The following is a 12,261-nucleotide window of genomic DNA, read 5'->3' as shown; positions in this document are numbered from 1 at the left end:
TCACCTAACATTCCCCCTCCCGTCAGACCTTTCTCTAACTGAAACTTCTTAATCCTCCTTCCCTTATTAATCTTTCCTTCCACCCATTAAATCCTTCACTTTCCCCTCCCTCCATTCAATATAATCATAAACAAATTGGTTCAACATAAACCTGGGTAAAAAAAAATTTACGTTAGGTTACGTCTGGGTAAAAAAAAGTTACGTTAGGTTACCCCTGGGTAAAAAAAATGTATGTTAGATTACGCCTAGGTAAAAAAAATTTACGTTAGGTTACGCCTGGGTAAAAAAAATTACGTTAGGTTACGCCTGGGTAAAAAAAATTACGTTAGGTTACGCCTGGGTAAAAAAAAAAAATTACGTTAGGTTACGCCTGGGTAAAAAAAAAATTACGTTAGGTTACGCCTGGGTAAAAAAAAATTTACGTTAGGTTACGTCTGGGTAAAAAAAATTTACCTTATGTTACGCCTAGGTAAAAAAAATTTACGTTAGGTTACGCCTGGGTAAACAAAAACAAAAAAAAGTTAAGAGGCATGGAATTGGGTTAGTTGGGGATTTTGTATGGGGTGGGGAGGTAGAAAGACGTGGGGTTAAGTTTAAGTTGGGATTGGAAGAGGTAATAATAATAAATTATTCTAAGGAGGTAGGTGGAAGGGGTTAGGAAGTGTGAAGGGAAGGGGTTGGTTAAGTCTAGCTAAGTTAGGTCTGAGTAATGGGTGTGGGAGTGAGAATGGGGTGGGGGTGTGGGTGATTGTATGGTGACTGTATGGGGAATATATTATTGGGGAAGGTGAAAGAAGGGGTTTTATTGGGTAAGATTATGCTCGGGATAAGCTAGGAAAAAAGGTGTAAAGGTCGAAGTATGTTAATGTGAGAAGAGTGAAAGAAATGTAAGGGAGATAGGTAAGGGAAAGAGGGAGGTAATAGGGGGAGATGGAATATTGCAGATTATGGGAGGGTAAGATAAATAAAAAGTCTAAGGAAGGTGGGGGGACGAGGGTTATAGGAGGGGTGGGAATGATTAGGTTATGTAATGGGGAGGAGCAAGAAGAAGAGAATTATGACTGTAGGAGAACACAGTGGGGGTTGAAGGAGGTTTCCAGTGTATGTGTGTGTGTGTGTGTGTGTGTATGTGCGTGGTGTTGTGCAGGGGGAGTTTCCGTAGCAGATAGGGACAAGGTAATAAATAATAAATACTTTTCCAAAAATTATACGTTCTAGAACAGGAAATGCCTCTTTGTTTATCAATCGCGGATTGGCAAACGGACGATCGTGGATTGTCAATAATATGGGTTTCACCACTTCAGGAATAATACTGACCTTTATCACAATCCCCACCCCTCTGCCCCATTTATATCCTTACGTTAGAAGAGGAACCAAAAAACTGTTTGTTTATATAGACCTATATTCAAGCACTCGCTCCTAAACCAAGAAAAATTTATACAATTATCCAACAACATTCCTGGACCGTTATTCATCCACGTTACGCTGTTATCTTCTTCCTCTTACCTGACATAACTAGAAAAACTGATAATCACCTAATTATTATCTCTATTTTCTGATACACGTCACTATTACACGATTCAGGATGACCAGACCCTTCAACTCACCTGTGGAGGACGTCGACGAAATTCCTTAGATAAAGACACCGTAATCCTTACACTGAAGCTCTTCAGCTATTTCGTCAAGCTACAACACGGGGAATGTCGGAGAAATACAACAGAGCTGGATATATGATTACTTTCGGATAATGGCTTACGCTGTGGTGAACTCACCGGTTCAGGGGGAGGAGCTTCGGAAAATGTGGGCGGGGCTACCTCGTCGTTAGGTCACATGGACTGCGTTTCGGGGATGATGACGACAATTTGTCGCCTTGAATATTAACTTCTTGTAGTTTACTATGGGATGGTAATTGATGTATGGGGTATGGATGAAGACAGAACTGGGTCTCGATTTGTAATGGTTTCCGTTAACGCCAGAAATTTGAATTTCAAATTTATATGTTGCATTCATTATCCAGTGCATTTGATTGAACTCGTCAACAGAAAAGACAAATTCCGAGCCTGGAGCCATTGACAGATAAGAATCAGTCTGGACTGATATTAATCAATAACGTTAAATTCAGTTCTAATAGACCATGCTGTTGTTGGTCTCGTCAGAAACAGCCAAGATCAACAATTAAGTTAAAAACTTATAAAATTACACAGGAGATTCACTGAAGTTTGGCTTTCATAATTTGACATCTATCCTTGTATGATATGCACATATGTCCACAAACGCTCACAAACATTTATACATACAGATACACGCATGTATACATAAATAGGATCCCTGTGAGACACACACACACATATTTTTATATATATATATATATATATATATATATATATATATATATATATATATATATATATATACTGTACATATACATACATATATATAGACACACACACACACACACATATATATATATATATATATATATATATATATATATATATATATATATATATATATATATATATATATATATATAATGTGTGTATACATACGTACACACACAAAGGAATCTAAGAGGCGGTTTTGAATGAGGGGTATTACTCCAGTTTTAATTACTGCACCACTTCAAGACTCCTAAACGATAAAAGTAGATCCTTCTGCAGTCCCTGTTTACACAGAACTCCGACTTGCTTAATAATTTGTCACGGTGCTGATTGCTTTTTAATTTCCCTATAATTACCCGTAGATAAGGAGTTTGTCTGTGGAATACAGAAGTGCCTGTCCCCTCACCCAAATATTGTCAACATGCGTCACGTAGCCTGCATTTACATTCTCCAGAGAGACACATCGTTGATGAATTGCCAGCTACCTTATTTCTGTGTTCATCTTATTTCCTTTCATTCGCAAGCTGATTTCCATTGATTGTTTATCTTATTTTCTTCAAATGCTCAAACATCGACACTTGAGTTATCACACTTGCATTCTTGCATGACATTTTGCCCATTTTAAGTTGCAGAAGTTATTGATTGAAGTTGTTACCTAACTGTAACTTTGTCCGAGGGAAAGTTGCCTCGCTATTCATGAGCAGGCATAGCCCATTGCTGTAATGAACTTATCAGTATGTTATCTATTCATTAGTCTAACGTCAGTCGTTCTTTGCATCAGTAACATGAGTCGTTATTCCAGGAATCTTGAATGTCTCGTCGAACGTCGAAGTTTTTAACAGATGACATATCAAAAACTAAATTTATTTCGGGACGATTCTTTATTATAATAAATACTGAAAATGAAATGGAGTACTGTATTGTGATTTAGATACTCCCCATTCTCATTAATTAATGGCTTACTTCATTATTATCTTCTTGGAGAGTAACCTCCCCAACCTCTCTCTCTCTCTCTCTCTCTCTCTCTCTCTCTCTCTCTCTCTCTCTCTCTCTCTGTGGGAAGACCACATTTGGCTCATCCAAAGAAATTCCTCCAAAACTGCTTACATCTGAAGGTCCTCATTTGGTGTCATATGGGCATAGGCTGGAAACATCATCCATACTAGCAACGTTTACAAGCTTGTAACAGACAATGGAATCTGATGCGAGCGGCAATAGGTCTGAGGCCGGTAGAAAGTGAGATTTATTATTTACGAGTTTTCACAGTAATTATGATTCATGGAAGGAAGGCTAAGCAGTACGAACAAAGTAAAATGATCTCTAAAGTTTAAACAATTTATGATTTCGATTGTTACGCGCTGTGTTATGACGTTTGGCGATTACGGCTTTGCATGGTGCACACTATACGAGAGAGAGAGAGAGAGAGAGAGAGAGAGAGAGAGAGAGAGAGAGAGAGAGAGAGAGAGAGAGAAAGTTATAGTTTAAGAAGGGGCAAGCAGGAAAAGCCATGCACTTCTTTCAAGTCAATGTAACTTCCCTCTGAGGAAACAATTCATCTAATTTATTCCTATCCAAGTGGTCAAATTATTTCGTTTTACGTTGCATCAGTGTTCACATCTCATTAAATAACAAATGTGACTTTAAGATAGTAAGGGAAGGGCGTTTGTTTGTCGTCTTCCTCATTTGACGTAGAGGTAAGAGAGGGGCACAGCAAGGTGGGCTTGATGGTCCCATACACTTCTCCATCGTCCTCCTGTCTTCTTTGTTGGTAGTCCTCTTGTTCTGCCTGCTACAATGAATTCGTACATTCGTGCTCATAAATGTTGTATAAATATATATGCATATCGTTAGGTGTATATAACTCTGACTGCCGAGAGCAACCAGATTTGCTGAACAGCACCACCAATATGCAATAAAAATACCTCGCTGTCGAAATTCTCAGTTCCAGAGGTCCTTTATTCCTCACACCGTTGGACTGTGGAGCAGCCTCCCTGGGGATGTCTTGCAATTGGAACTTCAAGAGATCAAGCGAAGATGAAATGCATTACTAGCTTAATATAATTCTCCTTGCATTTTAATAATTGAAATACATTTTTTATTTATTTATTTATTTATTTCTTAATCTATTTTTCTTTTATTTTTGAATAAGTGATCTCTTCTTTCTGTATTTTCCTTTACCTCCTCTTACTTCATCCTAATGAACACCATATTCTTTGGAAGGTTGAATTCCAAGTCAATGGCCCCTGTGGGCTTGTTCCATATGAATGGGCTTTGTTGTCCTAAGAAGCCGTAGTGGCTGGGAAATCTAATGCACTGTATCTCAGGTCAGAGAAGCACAAATACCTTGCGGGAGGAAAATCTCCTAAATCGGCGGTTAAGCTTCTTTCTCCTGAGGCAACTGACAACCGTATACATCAGGCAGATCAGACTATTAGAGGGCTGCCACTGCGATGATAGTAAACAATATAGCTTTGAAACTGATGGCCTAGGGATAACCACAGGGGAGGAGAGCACTTAGCAAGAGAACCTAGCAACGGGTTGTAGACCTCTCGATTGGAGGGATGTCCTCTAAACGGTGGAGGAGAATCTTCTCCTGAGGCCATTGGCAATCACAGTTTTCCATTCATGTGGGGCACTGGGGAAAAGTATAATAGCATCCTCATAGATGTCTGGGCGTAGGATTTGCAGTTCTATCCCTGTACTGACATTGCAATAAACAGAGGAGTATAAACTACTAAGAGCTAGCAATTGAATGTGCATGCACGTGGTACAGATGGGAAGAAAATTAATATATTACAGTTGATATGTTTCATTAAAGAAAGTTGAACGAGTAAAGACTAAGAGTGGCTGTGTTTGGGGTAGCTGAAATATGTACATTTAGGAAAGGGTAGTGTTTAGTGTCGAAAGACTCTCAAACATATTATATACACATGCCTTGAGAGAGAGAGAGAGAGAGAGAGAGAGAGAGAGAGAGAGAGAGAGAGAGAGAGAGAGAGAGAACTGAGTTAGCCAAACGAGAAAAATTCCAATCACTCATTTATCTTTGTAATAATAATAATAATAATAAAAATAATAATAATAATAATAATAATAATAATAATAATTATTATTATTATTATTATTATTATTATTATTTTTATTATTATTATTATTATTATTATTATTATTATTATTATTATTGCTGCTAAGAAATTCACAGTCTCGTGAAAAGCAATCTGTGTAATAAAAATCCACAATTATATAGTGAATTATATTACTATGTAAAATATACAAGGTGTTCGAAAGTCTTTACGTGTATGTTTTACATAGTAATATAGCTTACTTTATAATTGTGGATTTTTATTAAACACATTATTATTATTATTATTATTATTATTATTATTATTATTATTATTATCATTACATATTCGGACTACCGAGGCACTGTCAGTGCTGTACTTGAAATCATTTTTCTTCCTGTGTAAATCCTTCATAATTTTTGGAGTGTCAGTCATCCCAACCTAATCTTTAATTTTACGCTGTTTTAGAAATAACATCTATGATTCTTAGGAAAACAAAAAATTAGATGATCTTAGGCAATATTCATTCGCAAAAACAGCAATAAAGGAAGATATTTGGGAGGCGGCCCACGCGATACTGAGCTTCAGGCTAAGAAAGCCACTCAGTGACAGGAGGAGTCTGGGAACACCAGCTCCCGGGGGCTCGTTCAACCGGTTATTATAGGGGAAGCAACATGATCAAAGGCTAGATGAGTCTGTATGATGTTAGGACAGAAAAAAATCTTTTCATGGAAAATTGTAAAGTAATTTTGCAATTTAATATTTCATGATGGGTGTTTAGTATCTCTCATGGTGACGTGTTCATTATCAGTTTCTGTACAGTGCTGTTAATCATTTATATACGTAAACAGTTAGCATCTATAATAGCTCCGTAAAAGGCTTGACCTTTGCACGTTAAATGACTGCGTTCATATGGATTTCTTTGCAAACTGAAAACAGTTTTTCTATCTTCCCGACGCGTTTCATTTTCCAACCTCACGTAGTTGAACAACAGTATTTTGCGATAAGATAGCAGTCTCTGCCGAGTTCAACTTTAATGACAAAGGCGGTTGTATTATATGTTTTCAAGTTCTACTCTTTTTGTTAAGAAAGTGTACATATATATATACACATATGCATATATATACACATACACCTGCGTGTATTTGTGTGACTATTTGTTTATTAATACTCTGGTTCCATTGTAATTAATAAGTTCTCGCTTCTTGATATCAATTCTGTCTTTAAAAGGGCACCATAAATGTAAACATAGTCCTGCATATTACGGAAAGAATTGTAAAAACAATGTTATATAATTGCGCAGTATCCCCTCCCCCAATCTCTCTCTCTCTCTCTCTCTCTCTCTCTCTCTCTCTCTCTCTCTCTCTCTCTCTCTCTCTCTCCGTATCAGTGTGGTAGAGAATTTACAAAGACTGTCAAAGAGAAATTTTGCATTCTCCCCACAAGCTGTCCCTAAGACAATATGAAAGGAGGAATAAATATATCGTTAAAGCTCTGAACCTTGCAACAGACCTTAGTAGTCTGGGACGAGTTGGATTAAGTCACACTGAAAAAACCTAAGAAACCCACATATTTCACAAAGATATATCTGAGGATCAAGGAAAGATGTATCATAAGCGAAAAATGTAAGAAGCGCCTAGCAAAACCGAAGGGAAATGTACAACGCATTGCGCAGTGGAAGGTAAATATGATCAGTTTAATAAGCAAGATGCAACAACTGACCTGCCCTAATTGCTGCACGTTGCATGATCTTCTGACGACTCTCACTTGGAAAAGAAAAGACCCGTTGTTTACACACACACACACACGTGTGTGTGTGTGTATATATATATATATATATATATATATATATATATATATATATATATATATATATATATATATATATATATATATATATATATATATATATATATATATAGAGGTACAACCCACCGCCATCAGCTACCTTTCAGGTACATGATTCACTTCTTAGGCCATCAGAGGCATAAAAGACTTAAAGGACAGTGAGTAAAGCTTTCCGCCTTCGTTGGGAGTAGAACCCTAACACACACACACACACACACACACATATATATATATATATATATATATATATATATATATATATATATATATATATATATATATTGTATATATATATATGCGCGTGTGTTTAAGTGTGTATGCGTGAGTTTCTTTGTCATTTGACAATTTATTCTTTATTATGTATTAGTAAATATTCCATTTAGAAACCAACGCCTCTTCTTCCCTAATTCTTCTCATCAGAGCTATAATACTTAGGCTAATTTTTTTATCGTGTTCATCAATATTTTATTAATATCTTGCATATATACAACAATTAAACATCAAGTTAGACGAACGATGTACAGCAATAAGCATAAATTTACAAGTAGGTTCATCAATGTACAGAACTAACATATAATCAATAGCTGATTTAACTTTCCGTTGAAGTTACTGGTTCCGTGACTAAGTCAAATATTAGATTCCAAAGTGGGAGTAGGAACTAGATTTCTTCATGATATTTTATTTATAGCTAGTTTTTGTGGCCATTTTTAAAATTTGCTAAATAGTTTTATTAATTTCTTTATGAATAACAGGTGAGAAATTATTCATAAAACGTAAATGTATTAAGGGAATGGTCCATAAACAGTACCTTATCGACAGTTTTGTGAAAACCATTTTTCGCGTCAATGACCACAGACTTTGCAGCTCCGATTTACAGAAATTATTACATCAACCAGTTCAGAGATTGTTACACTTCCTTTGCGTAAGAGAGCCATGACGCAGCAACTCTTCTTTCTCGAATTCGAGCCGTGGACGGGATGATCACACTAGATCATTAGCCAATGGGGGCGAATATCAAAATTCTCATTACATCCTATTAGACGTTCATTAACCCCATTCCTCCTCGCGTCGGTCATTCTGTGAGCATCTACAGTAGATGGAGAAGGCAAACTAGAGCAGACGAACTCATTCGTTATTAATGATGACAAACGACGACCATCGTTCCCTCTTTGTCATGAGGGAGGGACAAGGGAAATGATCGGGTATTGATCGTAATAAGAACGGCGTGACGGCGCATGCTGAATCTCCGTAATGTCGTTCACTGCATGGCATGCGTAATGGCCTTGTTTCTGTTCGTCAGATGGCCGTTTCTTTTGCTGTTTCCTGTTGATTTGTCTGTTTGTCTCGTGAATTTTCAGGTTCTGTTTCAATGTTTATTTGCGGTTCATAAGTGTCTTTTTAGCCGAGAAGAAATGACTATGATTTGATTTCAACCCGAATTCTTATAAGATGTCAGCTGCAGAAGATGAAGGTCGGCGAATGACGTCACAGAATTCACCAGAGATAAATAACATCTTTTGCGTACAGAACAAAGAGCAAAAAAGAAAGGCATGACCTAACGTCTTCATCACGCTTCGCCGTACGGACGCAAGACACGCCCTCGGAACTAGAACAACAGCAGCTGAAGGAATGTTAGACCCACTCCTTCAATGACCTCTGCCCTTACCACGATAGTTGCTGAATTAAAGAACGCATTACAGTTTAAAAGATATATGCTTATATATCAAAATCAATAACAGTTTTTTATAATAACCCTTTTCCCATTTTGAGGGCGTGGTCTCAGAAGGACAGGGCCTTCTGGATTTGACGTCCCTGGTTCTGTGACCTTTTCACGACCTCAGCAGATGATGAGTCGACCTGGGCGTGGTGGTGGTGGTGGGGTCATGTTGGGATCTAACCTTGCATCTTGAAAACAGGAGCCTAGTATCTATCCATGCATCTGCCAGTTTCTATATCAAATGTACACGCAATCCTACCTACGTACTTAGTTCATATTCATACACACACACATCTATGTATGTATATACATATATATGTCTGTGTGTGTGTTATTTAAAACATACATAATTTGATAAAAAAAAAAACAGTCATTTCCGTTTCCCTCTTAATTGCTTTAGTCCTTATTTTATACGATGGTCAGAAAATTCACGTCGACCCTCAACCTGAAACACATGGCAATAACGCCATAACCCAGAGACAAACTGTAATTATAAAAAAAATGAAAACTATATCTCAAGAATAGAACAGACTTGTATTAAAGACCAAAAAGTCCTATTTATTTGCATAAACCGTATGTCTTTCCTCTAATCTCAGGTCAAGACAAGTGAAGGTCAATTGGCTGACAGTCCAATCGATCATTTCATTTAAAAAACATAAATTAAAAAAGATTTATGACGGAAAATAAAGGAGTACAATACGAGGGATTCCACAGGGATGGTATCCCTTTAGTATGAATAATGTGGTGTTACTTTAGTATGGATAATGTGGTATTCCTTTAGTGTGGATAATGATAATGTGGTATCTCTGTAATGTGAATAATGTGGTATCTCTCTAATGTGAACACTGTGGTATCCCTCTAATGGGAATTACGTGGTATCCCTTCAGTGTGAATAATGTGAAATCCCTTTAATGAGAATAATATGGTATCCCCTTAATAAGAATATTGTCGTGTCCCTTAAATGTGAATAATGTGGCATCCTCTAATGTGAACAATGTGTTATCACTCTAATGTGAATAATGTAGTATCCCTCTCATGTGAATAAGGTGGTATCCCTGTAGCGTTAATAATGAGGTATCCCTTTAATATGAATAAAATTTGGTATCTTTTTAATATGAATTTATGTGGTATCCCTCTATTTCGAGTAATGGGGCATCCTTTTAATGTGTATAATGGAGTATCTTTCTCATGTGAACAATAGGGTATTCCTTTAGTATGAATACTGTTGTATCCCTTCATGTGAAAAATGTGATATCCCTTTAATAATAATAATGTGGCATCCTTTAATGAGAATAATGTGAAATTCCTCTAATGTGAATAAGGATGTATCCCTTTAATATGAATAATGTGGTATCCATTTAATGTAAATAAAAGAGTATTCCTTTTGTGTGAAGAATATGGTATCCCCTTAATATGAATGCTTTGGTATTCCTTTAATATGAATTTATGTGGTATCCCTCTACTGTGAATAATGGGGCATCCCTTTAACCTGAATAACGGAGTATCCCTTTAATATGAATAATAGAGTATTCTTTCAGTGTGAATAATGTGGTATCCCTTTCATGTGAATAATGTGGTATCCCTTTAATGAGAATAATGTGAAATCCCTTTAATGTGAATAAGAATGCATCCCTTTAATATGAGTAATGTGGTATACCTTTAATGTGAATAATAGAGTATTCCTTTAGTTTGAAAAATGGGGTATCCTTTTAATGTGAACAATATGTTATCTCTCTAATGTGGTATTCCTCTAATGTGAATAATTTGGTGTCCCTCTAATATGAACAATGTAGTATCCCTCTGCTGTGAACAGTGTGGTATTCCTTTAATGTGAATAATGTGGTATCCGTCTAATATGAATAATGTGGTATCCCTCTAATGTGAATAATGTGGTATCCTTTTAGTGGGAATAATATAGTATTCCTGTTATGTGAATAATGTGGCATTCCTTTAATGTGAATCATTCGTATCCCTCTAATGTAAGTAACGTAGTATCCCTCTCATATACACGATGTAGAATCCCACTGATGTGCATAATGTCGAATCCCTCTGGCGCAAATAATGTCGTATCCCTCTAATGCGAATAATGTGATATCCTCTAATGTGCATAAAGTGTTATCCCTCTGACGTGCATAATGTTATTTCCCTCTAATTTGGATAATATTGTATCCCTCTAATGCGGTATTCCTTTGATGTGAATAATGTGATATCCCGTTAACGTGGATAATGGGGTATCCCTCTAATATGAATAATTCAATATGCCATAAGAGTGAGTAATGTAGTCTCCCTCTAATGTGAATGTCGAGGCATCCCTTTGATGTGAATAATGTATAATGGAGTAACACTAATGTAAATAATGTGGTATCCTTTTGGTATGAATGATGGGACATCCTTTTAATGTGAATAATGTGGTAATCTTTTAGTGTGAATAATGTGCTATCCCTCTAATGTGAATAATGTGGAATCTCTCTAATGTTGTATCCCTTTAGTGTGAACAACGTGATATTCCCTTATTGTGAACGATGTTGTATCCCTGTAATATGAATAACGTGGTATCCCTTTAATGAGAATAGCCATCCCCCCTTCATTCATTAAAATACGGAGGTTAAGGTCAGACCAAGGTCATTGCTTGTCGGACCAAGCAACCATCCTGGGAGCTGAGATCAGATTATTGATCTTGATGCATAGCAGACCTTTGTCTCTGCACACGCCCGACGTCATAAATGTCACTGGACTGGAAGGGAGCAATTAAGAAAAAGCATGAGGGAAGGTATGTAAGAATAGGCACAGAGAGAATATTGAATCATTCATAGGAATTAAGAAAAAAGAGCGAGAAAAGGTATGTTAAGAATAGGCAAAGAGAGAATATTTAATTATTCATAGAAATGATGACGAAATAAACATGGAACAGTAACAGAATTTGCATAATTATAATGAAATAAGAGAGAATTAGTAACAGAATGTACATAACTATAATTCAATTCATTTAGAAATCATAATTATGATCTTATAATCATGGTTTGCTATTTAGGCCTCTAAATGGAAGACGATATCAAAATGTGTAAAAATGAGCATAGAGATTATTAGGAAAAAATGCATGGAAATAATTAGGAAAATATTCATGGCGACAGTTAGGAAAATATGCATTGAGATAATTAGAAAACATGCATAGCAATAATTAGGAAAATATTCATGGAGATATTTAGGAAATTATGCATTGAGATAATCAGGAAAACATGCATAGCAATAATTAGGA

General features: G+C 36.3%; 1 protein-coding gene across 1 annotated transcript in view; it reads right to left on the bottom strand.

The window, feature by feature from the left end:
• LOC136852630 (uncharacterized) overlaps positions 1-1,765 on the bottom strand; it is a 10,795-nt gene extending 9,030 nt beyond the window's left edge. The window contains exon 1 of the mRNA XM_067127558.1: positions 1,608-1,765. The gene's annotated coding sequence lies outside the window, so the exon portion shown is untranslated. The remainder of the gene's footprint in view (positions 1-1,607) is intronic.
• Between the last annotated feature and the right edge of the window lie 10,496 nt (positions 1,766-12,261).

Source organism: Macrobrachium rosenbergii, chromosome 25, assembly GCF_040412425.1.
Source record: "Macrobrachium rosenbergii isolate ZJJX-2024 chromosome 25, ASM4041242v1, whole genome shotgun sequence".
In the NCBI taxonomy this organism is placed as follows: domain Eukaryota; kingdom Metazoa; phylum Arthropoda; class Malacostraca; order Decapoda; family Palaemonidae; genus Macrobrachium; species Macrobrachium rosenbergii.
The sequence above is the reverse complement of the archived record's forward strand: the minus strand, read 5'-3'. Positions and strand labels throughout refer to the sequence as shown.